Genomic DNA, 12,886 nt, shown 5'->3' with positions numbered 1-12,886 from the left:
TTTAAAACACTACAAACTTCTGACATGCTTGTATGCCCTGATCATATCAATGTGCTCAGTAAATATCTGCTCTGCATGCAGTGATCTAACGAGCTACAAGGCAGGTCGGGCTGATGCTCTCTCTCTGTTACATTTGGGCCACATTACCAGCTCGGGCCACAAAACGCCACAGAGACATTTTTGCTGATGCAACTGCACAGCGGCTGCATTCTGTGGCTATGGGGTGGAGTGGGACATGATTCTCTTTCATTCCAAGTCATTCCTCCAATGACACAGGGTTCACCAGGATTGCCATTGCAATTACGTGAGTCACAGCAGCCCAGAAACTCTTCCACAAGGGGTCAAGACTAACCTAACTAGCAGGGGGGCTGCAGGGGAAGGTTCAGCCTCAATCTGTAACATCCATTTTCCTCTGCCTTTGGACAGAAGCTGCTTGAATTATTTAATTCCATTTTTGTTGTTCTGCTCTTTATTCTAATTTTTCGGAGCAAATATAATGACAAATCAGGATACATAACAGAGGCTAGGTTATGGGTTTGTCCAAAGTTGAGGTGGTATTTGGAGCACGTTTGTGGTACTCAGAGGAAAATCAAGAACTACATGTTTCGAAGAGCACCACAATTTCAGTCTCTGGTTTCCTGCATGTTCCAGGCAAGTAACCCGCACCAGCTCTTTTATCCGGCATGGGATGCCTCCTCTCTGCTCTGACTCAAAGGCACTGAGCGAAGATGGGCTCTTAAAGCTAGGCACGGAGAGAGCTCAAAGTGCTGCCCCCTTGCTGCCCAGGGGCATGGCAGGCAGGCAGGCGTTCCCACAGGATTAGGTGACTCTTCTTCCCGGATGGCAAGCGGCTCTGAAATTGGGCAACGAGACTTTGCCTCATGCCCTCTTAAGCCCTTCTGCAAGCATAAAGAGAAAGCCATGATTTTGCCATTGTGGTCTCAGATCCAGTAATCCGCAGGGATCCTAAAACACAAAGTAAACTTACAGGCAAAAAGATGCAGTAGGTTTTACAAAGGGGAAAGAAAGCAAGCAGAAAAACTGTGGTAGGAATAAATTGCTGCCTAAAATATCTGCTAGAAAATAGTGAAAGGCACATAAAACTGCTAGAAAGAGCATGAGTGGGAGCAATTTATATGTGCTTGGCTATCATCCAAGTATCACACAGGATAGTAAAAGACAGTAAGGCTGAGCAGAACATCAACAAACCTGGAGGATTTCAGCAGAGACTAAAATGTTTTTCCACTGTAGAGAAAATGCTGTTTTTTTCAAACACTTTGTACAACTGGTAGGGAAGCAGATATAGTAATTTAAAAATACGAGGTGCCAGAGATTTATACTTTGCAGCTGGTTTTGAAAACATTAGGCAAAGCACCCTAGATGGTACATGAAACACTAGTAATTCTGGATGGAAATGGATGTTGAAAGATGAGATTCTTAAAATGAGGAAGTTCAAGAACACATAAGTTCAAGATTTCTAGAAGGAAATACAGATTGAAAATGGAGCAGATCAGTAGGTTTTGATTTCATCCCTATTTGTTCATTCCCTTAAAAAAAGGCACGCTTTTTACTACTGGTGCCCATTGCAGATGGCAAATGCATCATGATCTAAGCATGACAGTACAAATAGTTGCTAGCGAAGCTTGCAAAAATATCTCATTTCTCCATCGCCCACTGCCCAGGTATTACTGGCTGTGAGAGACAGCTGTGCTGGAAAGCAAAGAGTGGGAGAGTGCCGACTAATAGCTGCCTTCAGAGTCCGAAGGACAACTTTCCCCTTGAAAAGAAATGTCTTTTGTGCTAATTATTCTTAAATAACTAGGGGATTTTTTTTTTTTTTTTTTTTTTGTGATTCCAGACAGCGATTACCAGAGGAAGTACAGACTGAAGATATATCTGGAAAATGTGCATTTATGAAACTCTTGCAGTGATGGGCTATTGAACATGACAGTAGATTGGACCGAGATCTGGATAGTCCTTCAACAGCTGTGCATCTTGGTGATGAAGTACTGGAGAGTAAGTGAGATGTAAATACTCTTGCTGGGAAATAAATTCCCAGAGATAATTGTCTAATTTTTTCTCTGGAGCAAGGTTTGGCTGCTGCAGCTGTGGAGTGCAGGAGGCCCACAGAAGCAGAGGCAGAAGCTAATTACTGTTGAGCTGAGCCATATGAGATAAAAAGTGAAGCCCTTCTTCCTTGCTCCTGCTTATCTGTGTATGCCTCCGAAGCCACAAAGCAGCATCTGTGCAGGGAGGTATAGAGAGCTGGTTGTGTTTAATTGTTGTGAATCAGTTTAGCTTTTAAATAAAGAAAACCATTTCCCAGGGAATTCTGTGCCCATTAAAGGCTTGCTCCAAGACATGCTGAAGTCAGTGGTAGTTTTTGGCAATCACAAACTTCCAGTGACTTCAGTGGGCTCTGGATCAGTCTTGGACTGAGCTGACAATCCCAAATAGTAACACATTCTTTGGATATTACAAGGAAAGAGAAGTTTAAATTTCTGTACGTTGCTTTGCTCATGCTTCTTAGGGCTGGATCAGAAAAAATGACATCTGAGACAGGAATGGGATGAGGGGCCCCCATGCTTGATCCTGCCAAAGGGGTGTCTTCTATTAAAAGTATGAGACCAGTACATTTTAAAGAGAGAATGAAAAACCATCAGAAGGCAACTTCTACTGTCATCACAGGTCTCCGATGTACAAGAATAAGAGGCTTGCTGGTGAACAGCCTTGCATACTAGCAATCCCAGTCTTCCTTTGTCCTCCACATACTACCACACATCCTGAAAAATACTGTTCACTTGTTTGCTGCAGAGATAATTGCATCCACTTGAAAAATGTCAGTGTGCAGTATCTTTTTTATTAAACTGGATTTATGCATTTACCATATTGCGTGTAGAAGTGTATCATCTCCCCTGAATCATACTTTCAAACACATTTACTTGATTAGAAATTAGCTATGATGCCAGAATGTAATAAAAGCAAAGCGAACAGGAAAAGTGCTGATGTTGCTATAATCTTAACTGCTTTGGACAACTCTGATCCCGGTACTTAAAACAGCAAACAGTGTTAATTACGTAGAAAAATAACTCAGACTGATTTTGTTTTTTTTTAGGAGAAAGTAAGCTCTTTTTATGTGATTTATACTTCGTTAGAAGTATGATGTTTGATCAAATTCTTGATATGCAAATCATTTCCTTTGAATTTTGCAGTTGTTTGGCAAAGCAAGCAATGTTTGAAACTTCAGAAATTACACACTATGGTTATTACAAAGTCTTACTCAAATATTGCATGCAAACAACATTTTTCCATCCTCCAAAACAAGGTTTTTTTTAAAGGATCCAAAGGTCATAGATTGAGCACAGATGGAGAAAAGTAGATTTAAATAAGTTTTGAATCTAACTCTTAGAAATGAATTAAAAAAAAATCACACCCATACAGAACACTGAAAAAAAACCCAAAAATAGTTTTGCACAAAGACTGAAAGATTAGAGCACAAATTTCAAACTGCACATCACGAACAAAGGTAGCTATGTTATGGAATAGCTTTTCGCTATCCCTACAGAAGTTACGGGGGCACATGATCACGCTGCTGTCCCACACTATTCAGTAGGGCCAGGGACATAGCTCCTGTGAACCACAAGGTCCTCTTATGGCATGTTTTCAGGAAAAGCAGTTCTCTACAGCTAGATATAAAATAACATGCCAGCTTTTATGAAGGTATCAAAGACATTCCAGGAGGTGTTAGTGAATGAGACAGAGACTGTTCTTGTGACAAGAGGGAAAAACAAAATAAAGAACAATTTATCTATTAAAATTCCACACATTTTTACACTATATTCATTTCAAATGTTTTGTAATTTTAAGCACCCATAACGAATCTATGGTACAATTCATAATATGATATGTAACAATTAATTTCTTTCTTTTTTTTTAAAAACGAAAAACCAAAGAGATGCCTGGGTGGCTTTAAGTACCCAGGGACAGCTGGAGGAGAGTCTCCTTCATGCACTGCTATGATGGAGAACTACAAAGTGGAATTCTGAAGGCCTGCTCCCAAAACGTAGCATAGGGATGTGCTGGGAAGGGGCAAGGGCAGCTGCAATCATGGAGCAGAGGGAAATGTTATTTTCGGCTATGGATATTCAGGATAGTGGGGAAGCCCAAGGATAAAACTTGGAGATTGGCATAATTTAGGCCACAAAGACCATAGTCAACTACAAATTACCAAGAGCTTATGCCAAGCGCTGCTCTATGATCTGGAGGGAAAAGGGTGATTAAAGCTGTCTTATCTGCCCTTCCTTCTGCATTTCTAGTTCCCTGACTCAGAGATTTCAAAGCAAAATGAACATTTTAAAAAATGGTTAAAGGTAAAAATTATCATCCCTTTGGACAGAATGGTGGTTGATAACTACCTATATTCTTAACACAGTTGACTGATTAAACAAATAATTTTTGCTTACTTAAGAAATTTTTTAGCAGCACAGTTTATGCATAGTGCTCACACAGTGGATTCAGGTGGACTGTGTTTGTTCTTAATACAGAAAGACGAGTGAAAAGCTGCTAAAAGACAAGAGGGGAAAAAGAATGCAAACTACGCTTGGCTGAAAGAAAATGTGATAAAGATAAATTTCAGAGCACTTTCAAAGATTAGACTCCCAATTCTGCAACCCTCGTTTATCCTGAGTAGCATTAATTTCTAAGCGCAGCTTTTTAGTTTAAAGGGAATCACCTCTTTAAGGTACTTTTTAAAATAACTGAAGATATTTGGGGAGATCTTCATGTATTTGTCATTGCTGATGGCCTCTTAATAAAGAAGACCCTGTTGCTCTTTAGTGTGTCACAGTTCTGTGGAAGGAAAATTACACTTTCTTCCTCCATGCATACTCTGAAGAGGTGTTAAAAAGAATCCCTTCCCTGTTCGCTATTTGCTGTTATACTCTGAAATGAGCTGGCTGCCTGTTTCAGAAAAACACACACAAAAAAGTCCTTTTGGTTAACAAAAATATCTTCAGGCACACTAATGGCTCACTCAAAGAAAAGATAAGATGCAAAAAATATTCTAGAACTCATCATATCTGTTAATAGCAATGATACGCAGAAAAGTACCTGTATCAATCAGTACTTTAGAAAACAATGTGTGCGCTTCAGGCTAAACATCTCTTCATCAGGTGTGGTTATAAATCTTACGGGATGCAGCCTAATTCTTGAGAACATTGGAAGAAGTTTCAGAAAGCAACTTCTCTGGTTCCTCTTCTTGCTAAGTCCCTACACAGTTTGGTATCTCATTATTACTAATAGTTAATGCTTTAGTTTTGAGGGTCCTTTGGACAGGAACATATATGAGCGTCTTTTTAATAATTTCAGGGACAGGGATAGGAATCTTTGTAGAGCATTTATTTAAAAAAATTCTCTATAATAACGGCAGGACAGAGCAACAATTTCAGTATTCTTAAAGAAAGCTTTTCCGTTCAGGTACATGATCTTCCAAAAGCATTGGGAACAGTCTTTCTTCCATTTACAGTACCCAAGATCCCCGATTCTCGAGAATCCTCTTATCAGAGCTTCTGGCTTCGATGTGTTTATTTTGGTGCCAGAGATTAGGCAGAATTCTTGCTGGAGGTTATATACCAGTCGCTGAGGTGTTTATAGGAGCACATAATCTGCATGAAGGAAGATTTGTGCTCCAGACTGTCTGTACTTTCTCTTGAGAGGTGTCCAAAGAAGGGAGTGTGTGTGTGGTGTTTGGGGGAAGGACAGAGGAAGTGGAGCCAGTGAGAAAACACTCTCACTTTAATATAAGATTACTTATTGTTAGAAAAATAAAAGGCCGAGCTTTTGAGGAACAAAATTAATGGGTTTTGTGGGTTGGATGTAACAAGTCGCTTTCTAGTCAATGAAAATGTTATGAACCACTGTATTAACTGACAAAATTGATATCTTTGAGAGCAAAAGCATCTTTGGAAAGAAAGGTACTTGCTATACACTGTGCTCTAAAATTAGCTCTCCTGCATAAAGCTATCATTGCCAAGCTCTTCTTCAGTCTGACATACTAAAAATAATTTTTTTCAGTAAACTGAGATTGTTGTTGGTGTCACCTTGCTCCGTATTTTTATGGTAAAATTTTTCTCCCACAGTTTTCAAAAGTTTAAAAGGGGTTAGAGCTTATTTCTTGTAGTAGTAACCCTGAAATACTTGCTGGTGTTTCTCCATCAATCAATGTGTGCCACTGCATGCTTTCAATGGGAGACAGTGGTGACCTGGGACTGGGAAGAAACTTCAAAATCATTGAGTGAGGGTCAGACCTCAGACCCAATGGGGATCTGCTGGACATATAGGACAGTCATTGGCTCTGATTCACCAGATGTTACATCAATAAAAGAATGAACTGCTATTAAAAAGGACTTTACTTGACGTAGAAAATTCCTAATGCACTGTATAGAAATTGTTTTGTCACATATTTTTCTTAATTACATTGGAAAGTGAAATAAATTGGTAAAACTGCTAATTAAAATCTTATTTCTTTGGAAGGTACCACACATCAACATGTGGCCATTTGATTAGTGACTATAACATTTTGGCATTTTAAAGTAATTTTTGCTTGTTTGAAGTATTTTGTCCCGATTGTGCAGCATGATCTTTAGGGTACCACATACCGGAGCTACAGAAAATGGGAGAAATCACAGGGATGATTTATACATTCTCTCTTTTCATTGAAATTGGGAAAGGAAACCATATGAGACAGCATTTCAGTCAAGAAAACATAGTGAAAAACTGCAGGGCCTGCCTCTGATACAATTTATGACAATATAAGTCCACCTACCCAAGGTGCACATATAACCCCATTACCGCGATGTCAGACCAACCCACATGCTTCTTGTTTATCTTTAGAGCTTTCCTGTAGGTTACTATTCCTAAGCGTTATTCCTGCTTTATTGATGGACAACTAAGCCAGACAGACACTATGTGAACATTTGCCCAGGGTCATGGAAGAGTCCTTGGAAAAGCACGGACTTGGATCCAGGTTTCTCAACAGGCACAGGTAAGTATGCTATTGTGCAGCACAGCATGATCTTCGGTCCCAGTTGTACTTGTTGCTATTCAAAAGTTAAAAGAACCCAGAACCTGTACTCTCTCTGTGCTAAGTATATTATACATGTGTTTCTTATGTTTAAGAAGATAAACGTTAGTTTTGATAAGCAAGTAACTGTACTGCAGGGATTTCTTTTTTCTTTCCAAATATCTTTTTCGCTAAAGAAAAACATCTTTTTCTCCTAACTTCCTCAAAGTTTCTGGAAATTTTACAACTCTGGTTAACTGTCAGTTCAATTTCTTCCATGTGGATTTTTTTTTTTTTTTGATTTTTAGAACAGTGTAGATTACAATTATAATGCCATTTTTCAGATTAGGAGCCCCCCTTGAATTCTATTCAAAAGTGACAATAATAGGAGACCTGCTCTGACAGGTCAAAAACTCAAAAAAAGGGATACGAAAAAGCCATTTAAGTATTGTTTTACAGGAATGTGTGTTTTGCATAAAATATGGCACATATATTACCCAGCACAGAATATGGGCAGTATGTTTTTGTAACTGCCGCTTTTATGACTTTTTCCCAAGATAAAAATTAAGATACAGCCTTCAGCGACAGCAGTAATTGAAGAAGATGCTATGCAATAAAGCAGAAACTTTCACAGGTATCTTTGACTATTTCCAGCCGCTCACACAAATCTCATCTACATATCTTTACATGAATAAATGCTTCTGATCTGCAGCAGGCAAACCTTCAGATTCAAGAGGAATTACTGAAGAAGACCTACAAAGAAACAAGCCGCAACAACAAAAGACAAATGCTGTGCTTTGGTAAGAGAGAGCAATTACTCTAAGGACTTAAAAATTATGAAAGACAAATAGAAGTCAAAAACTACAAACATTACAAATTGTTTTGTTTTTACCTGTCCCCTTCATAAAATTACCTGGGTATAACTTGCTGGTTGACTAAAGGAACCAAGGTAAAATGAATACCTCTCCTTCTAACAAGGAGGTCAACAGGACACTGCCAAAAGGAGGAGTTAGTCATGGCAGAGTGAAACCTACTTGGCCATGGATTGTTATAGGGTGCAAGATCTCAAAAGGTGGAAAGATTTTGGGGCAGTGGTTATTTTACAAGCGGAGAGGACTCAGAAAGCCCAAGGATGAAAAAGTCAGAATCGGATGACCTAAAATCCCACTAGTCAAGATAGAAATGAGGACCAAGATGGAAATGGATGGAGGAGATGGGCAGAAGTAGAGATTAAATGCTGCTACTACTTGAGAAAAGAGAGTTGAGAATGGGGGCCTTGGCTCATCATTTTTGTTGCTGTTGTTAACTTCTTGCAAAAATATTTGTTTTGTTTAAAATGCCCAAACTGTTAGAAATTAGCTCTTCCTGAGAATCTTCATTTAACTGTAGGTGTAAATTCAGGGCAAGAAGCCCCTCTGATTGCTAATCCCTCCCCAAACTGCCTGGCCTGCCTTGCTGGCCTCACAGTACTGAATACATGCCCAGATGTGTGCAATGCTCACAGATCTATCTGGCATCCAGAGGGCTATAGCCAAGCAATTAAAATTTGTGGTTGACTCTTGTAGATAAATGAGACAAGACTTAAAACACATGGAAATTTTCAAGTTAGGACAGTGTCCAAAATCTACAGTCTTTGGCCCAGCACAGCCTCAGGATACCGCATTTTTTTTACTAAAATATTACAAAGGTCAGAGGATTTTTTTTTTAACCCTTTCCTCTAAACTCAGAGAGTATCACAATATGAGCTGTCGATGAACAAGGGAGTTTGAAATCTTTTTCTCTCCTTGTCTGCAGCCAGGAAAGTGAAGTTTAGGGGCTTGTCTCTAAATATAACTTTTATCAGAAGCTACTAAAGAAGATAAAATTCCCCTATCCTATTAACTGAATATTCTGGATTTTTCAAGAATTTGCTTATCTTCATTTACTATAGCCCCACCTTCAGGAAATAATATCTCCTTCACCAGTCACAACTGTCTTCCATTTCCATTTAAAAATAAGACACAACCTTGGCAAGAAGAGACAGATTCTTTTTGTACAAGTGAATCAATAGCAAAAGTAGGAGAAGTTTATGTACCAACAAAAATGACCTGACATCCATCTAGCACCATCATCCGAAATGGTTTCTCAACTTAAGCTTAAACTGAAATGCAGCTTTATGAAGGATGTCAAAGAGGCTTGAGTTAACAAGCAGGGTGAGGGAAGTATTGATCAAAGAAACAAAAAAACCCCTTATCTTTATGCAATAGGTTGGAAATAGTGGTAGAATAAATGGCATTAATTACCACATCTTATATCCAAAGCAGCGTGGGAGTGTTTATGTACCTATACTCCACCGTGCTGAAGTAGGCAGGTATGGTTATTGCTATCACAAAGTAGGGAAAATTAAAGCAGTAAAGTTAGTGGCCAGCTTGAAAGGGAGAGCTCAAAAAAAACTTTAAAAATCATCTCCCCTGTGCTAGGCAGATCTTAAGATCTCAAAGAAAACCCCCAAACTGTTTCCTAATGAGAGGACAGGTTTGAAAGCTGTTTGCTGATTCCCCGCTGACGTCCTTGTTCACCAAAATGTCCCTGTGCTCTGTCCTTCAGGCCGAGTGCTCTGGTACCCCTCTGCGGGGGGGAGAACGATTCTCCACTCAGCTAAAAGGCACACATATTTCAGACACTTTGGTGCCACAGCCGTGAGGCCAACTGCCCCAGGTACTCGCCTCCCGAGGGCTCTTTCTGCGGGTTTAGTCGCAGCAGCACAGCCTCTGAATCTCACGCCATTTTTTGTTGTCAGAAGTTTGGCTACCAGACAACAGCTTTCTCCTAGCTGTGGATTCCTGTTTCAAATGTGGAACAGTGGCATATTTACAACACTTTAGGGTTAAAAAAGAGTAAAAGATCAAACTACAGAAAAATGTCCAAAACACTTCTCCACAAAAAAAAAAAGTCTGAACCAAAACCCCCTACCACCATCACCAATTAAACAGAACAAAAACTGACTAATCCTTGACCTCTCTCCAAAGTGGACTGTTTTGTTTCTTGAATCCTTGGCTCTTATTCCTGTAGGATACTGGGACTATGACTAATAACCCCTTGCCAGAGTTCTGCTGATAATTTCACCATTGAGTAGCTCCTCCAGTTCTGGATCATCATAGCATGCACTGAAGCTGCCAAGATTTTATTTTTAAAAAACAAAGACTAAGATATACATTCATAATCCCCAGTGTTAGGAATACTTTTTTTCAGTTCTAACTGTCAGTTTTGCATGACAATTTTTCTTCCTTCCTCCAAACCCTATTTTCAGATGCCTGCTAAGAAATGGTTCCCTCTTTCCTTTCTTTCTCTCAAACACATTTCCTAATTCAAAACAGATTTGAGACTGCTGCTATTTTTTAAAGCAAATATGCCATGTATCACATTGAGTTAGCTCAGTTTGCTTATATTGTGTTTCACACTTCACCCAAATGGGGCATCCATACTCCTTTTCAAAGGGAAGAAAGCCAGATTTGGTGCACTGGGGTTTCTAGCTGGAGCAGAAAGTGAGACACAGCAACAGGTTATGGATTTTATAGCAGACCCAATTCTGTCTTACAATAGAAACTAATTGCCTACTTCAGTAATGACACTGCTTCCCCACATGAAGCAGACAGACAAGCACAAGTTCAAGCACCTCACAGCACTCGCCATGACTTTGTTCACTGGCAGTAACCTTGAGGAAATGAGAACTAGGAAGCTCAGTCCACCCAAAGCTTGCGAATGGGAGTTAGCCTGAGTTACAGCAGTGCAGCACTGTGCTGTTGCATGCCATTGCTACTGCTTTGAAAATCCACATCTTCTGGCTCCTGTCTTGCTTCGAGGAAGTGATACTGGTAGTGAAAAGCTGCAGTGCGCCCCAGTTTGTCCAATGTGAGGAACCTGCTTTTAGCAATCTGCTCATGTCAGGTCCCTTAATACACCTCAAGCCAAGCACCCAAAAATCAAGAGTTGGTTTTGAAAAGGTTGGTTACCATTACTTTAATAGCAGCTGGAGTACTTGCATTCACAGAGGGATTCATAGGGTTCCTCTGACCTAATGCATATCTTAAAGGTGAGGGTGGATACCACCAGAGCAGGGCAAGGAAAGGGAAGAGAAGAGAATGTGCCTTATGTAGCACAGAAGGGGAGGGAAAGATTATAGGTGTCACAGGCATAGGATAAGAAGACGATTGGACCGGCCTAGGGTGCCCCTTTGGGAAACTGTGCATAGGGTGATGGTGAGATGGGGTTGCATGAAAAGAAACAGCTTTAAAAGTTTACAATGTGCCTTAAGATTCCTATATGGAAGATGCTAATGATCAGCAAAATATCACCAATGGATACAATGGGATGGGATGGGATGGGATGGGATGGGATGGCATGACATGGTGTGGCACCAATGAGAAAGGGAAGGGCACCACGATTTCCTTTTTTTTTCTTGAAATGTTAAACAAGATGACGACTTCAACCAGCTTTTCAAAAAAAGACTTTCGGCCAGTTCGTTTTTCAGTATTTGTAATCTACTCATTATTTGCAATTTGATAGTTATCATGTGGGCAAAAAAGACATAAGCTCCTTTATAGTTAAAATGAGCTTACAAAATTAACAACCATACAATGACTTACGCAGCAATCAGAAATGGTAGGGGAAAAGGGGTGGGGGAGAGAAAGAGAGAGAAGCAATTAGAATAACAGTGAGTTTTGAGATTCCCTGAGGGCTGCTGGTAATTAAACCAACGGCAACATGAATCTCTGTTTGATGTGGTCATGAATTTGTTTTCAAAAGAAAAATCTTTAAAAAGATTCTTTCAAGAGAAATTTTTAGAAAACAAGCTCAGCATGAATAATTAGACCAGAAATACTTTGATAAATATTATTATGGAGAAGTCATTTATGGGCCATGGCATTTGAAGGTTAGAAATCCTCGTGATAAATAGGGTGGCAAGTTTGCACCCATTCTGAACACACAAAACCAGGTCTGTATTCTTGCATGCTTGAGTTAGTTCCTCAGAACGAAGACCGTTAGCCTCTTGTTTTTGCCATTGCTTTAAGCTTTAAAAAAACGCAGACGCAAGACAGAATATTTCAGTGGGAAAACTCAGCGTAATGAATGACAACCACAGAGAATTCCACAGGCCCTTTTTTTCCCCCTGGGGCTGCACAAAGATCAGAGGTGAAATTTATCTGTGATAAAACGTCTGCTAGCTCCCTTTATTCCCCCAGCCTTTGTAACCTCTGCTGAAATTATATTCTTGGAAATACCTCCGTCGCGATACTCTAAAAATAAAGAAGCTTTAATTTTGTTGCAATTCTAAGCACCCAGCAAAACCACTGCAACACAGAGAAGACACAGATGCCCTGCACCCTTTAAAGTCGAGCGGCTATGGACGCCCAAAAGCTGCATTGCATTTGTTTACTGAACACTTCAAAAAGCTGAGGCAGAAACAATCAATCACAAGCCAGCAAATAACCAAGCAGTGAACTAGAACCTACTGTATTTATCACTGGAAAACACGTTTAAAAAGAAAAGATACTGCCTCTTGGCTGTCATGGCATTATTCATAAAGGAGAACTAGTAGATCTTACGGATACTGGGAGCAAAGCTCCAACAAAGGCAACCAACTGTTAATGAAGAAGGGTTTTCAGTCAAAAAACTCATTACCTATGCCTGCAGGAGTTCACCAGCTCTGCCAATTGAAATTGGGGGAAATTAAGTGATTGTTTTGCTGTAAAAATTGTAGTATTAGACATTTTTCTTAAAAATCCAACTTCTGAAGCCAGCCAGCTCCGTGAGAATTTCAGCTGCAATTTTCAGACTTAGCTGCTA

The 12,886-nt window shown here is 39.7% G+C and overlaps 1 protein-coding gene across 1 annotated transcript in view; it reads right to left on the bottom strand.

Moving 5' to 3' along the window:
• The window catches only part of KCNQ1 (potassium voltage-gated channel subfamily Q member 1), a 376,056-nt gene that overhangs the window by 2,859 nt on the left and 360,311 nt on the right, over positions 1–12,886 (bottom strand). The window lies entirely within an intron of this gene.

The sequence above is a fragment of the Apteryx mantelli genome, chromosome 4 (genome assembly GCF_036417845.1).
Source record: "Apteryx mantelli isolate bAptMan1 chromosome 4, bAptMan1.hap1, whole genome shotgun sequence".
Classification (NCBI taxonomy): Eukaryota; Metazoa; Chordata; class Aves; order Apterygiformes; family Apterygidae; genus Apteryx; species Apteryx mantelli.
The sequence above is the reverse complement of the archived record's forward strand: the minus strand, read 5'-3'. Positions and strand labels throughout refer to the sequence as shown.